This window comes from Perkinsus marinus (assembly GCF_000006405.1).
Source record: "Perkinsus marinus ATCC 50983 genomic scaffold scf_1104296946964, whole genome shotgun sequence".
Lineage (NCBI taxonomy): Eukaryota > Perkinsozoa > Perkinsida > Perkinsidae > Perkinsus > Perkinsus marinus.
The window spans coordinates 1-1,160 of NW_003210780.1; the positions used below are offsets into that span (position 1 = coordinate 1).

The 1,160-nt window shown below is 48.9% G+C and overlaps 7 non-coding genes across 7 annotated transcripts; all 7 read left to right on the top strand.

The window, feature by feature from the left end:
- The first annotated feature begins 81 nt into the window (after positions 1–81).
- On the top strand, positions 82–154 carry Pmar_PMAR019427. Its single transcript has one exon. It is a non-coding gene; the product is annotated as a tRNA-Val (tRNA).
- An 89-nt stretch (positions 155–243) lies between these two features.
- Pmar_PMAR019428 lies at positions 244–315 on the top strand. Its single transcript has one exon. It is a non-coding gene; the product is annotated as a tRNA-Val (tRNA).
- An 89-nt stretch (positions 316–404) lies between these two features.
- Positions 405–477, top strand: Pmar_PMAR019429. Its single transcript has one exon. It is a non-coding gene; the product is annotated as a tRNA-Val (tRNA).
- An 89-nt stretch (positions 478–566) lies between these two features.
- On the top strand, positions 567–639 carry Pmar_PMAR019430. The gene has a single exon. It is a non-coding gene; the product is annotated as a tRNA-Val (tRNA).
- Positions 640–728: 89 nt separating this feature from the next.
- Positions 729–801, top strand: Pmar_PMAR019431. Its single transcript has one exon. It is a non-coding gene; the product is annotated as a tRNA-Val (tRNA).
- Positions 802–890: 89 nt separating this feature from the next.
- Positions 891–963, top strand: Pmar_PMAR019432. The gene has a single exon. It is a non-coding gene; the product is annotated as a tRNA-Val (tRNA).
- An 88-nt stretch (positions 964–1,051) lies between these two features.
- On the top strand, positions 1,052–1,124 carry Pmar_PMAR019433. The gene has a single exon. It is a non-coding gene; the product is annotated as a tRNA-Val (tRNA).
- The last annotated feature ends 36 nt before the right edge of the window (positions 1,125–1,160 follow it).

The following is a 1,160-nucleotide window of genomic DNA, read 5'->3' on the forward strand; positions in this document are numbered from 1 at the left end:
TCCTACGCATATGACATGCCGGATCTGAACAATCAATATATGACTCACTTGCTGGATTGAGCTTGGTTCAACGATTCCGTCGCCGGGATGGTCTAGTGGTTATGACGTCTGCCTTACACGCAGAAGATCGCGAGTTCAATCCTCGCTCCTGGTATAGCTTACTCCTACGCATATGACATGCCGGATCTGAACAGTCAATATATGACTCACTTGCTGGATTGAGCTTGGTTCAACGATTTCGTCGCCGGGATGGTCTAGTGGTTATGACGTCTGCCTTACACGCTAAGATCGCGATTTCAATCCTCGCTCCTGGTATAGCTTACTCCTACGCATATGACATGCCGGATCTGAACAGTCAATATATGACTCACTTGCTGGATTGAGCTTGGTTCAACGGTTCAGTCGCCGGGATGGTCTAGTGGTTATGACGTCTGCCTTACACGCAGAAGATCGCGAGTTCAATCCTCGCTCCTGGTATAGCTTACTCCTACGCATATGACATGCTGGATCTGAACAGTCAATATTTGACTCACTTGCTGGATTGAGCTTGGTTCAACGGTTTCATCGCCGGGATGGTCTAGTGGTTATGAGGTCTGCCTTACACGCAGAAGATCGCGAGTTCAATCCTCGCTCCTGGTATAGCTTATTCCTACGCATATGACATGCCGGATCTGAACAGTCAATATTTGACTCACTTGCTGGATTGAGCTTGATTCAACGGTTCCGTCGCCGGGATGGTCTAGTGGTTATGACGTCTGCCTTACACGCAGAAGATCGCCAGTTCAATCCTCGCTCCTGGTATAGCTTACTCCTACGCATATGACATGCCGGATCTGAACAGTCAATATATGACTCACTTGCTGGATTGAGCTTGGTTCAACGGTTCCGTCGCGGGGATGGTCTAGTGGTTATGACGTCTGCCTTACACGCAGAAAATCGCGATTTCAATCCTCGCTCCTGGTATAGCTTACTCCTACGCATATGACATGCCGGATCTGACAGTCAATATATGACTCACTTGCTGGATTGAGCTTGGTTCAACGGTTCCGTCGCCGGGATGGTCTTGTGGTTATGACGTCTGCCTTACACGCAGAAGATCGCGAGTTCAATACCCGCTCCTGGTATAGCTTACTCCTACGCATATGACATGCCGGATCTGA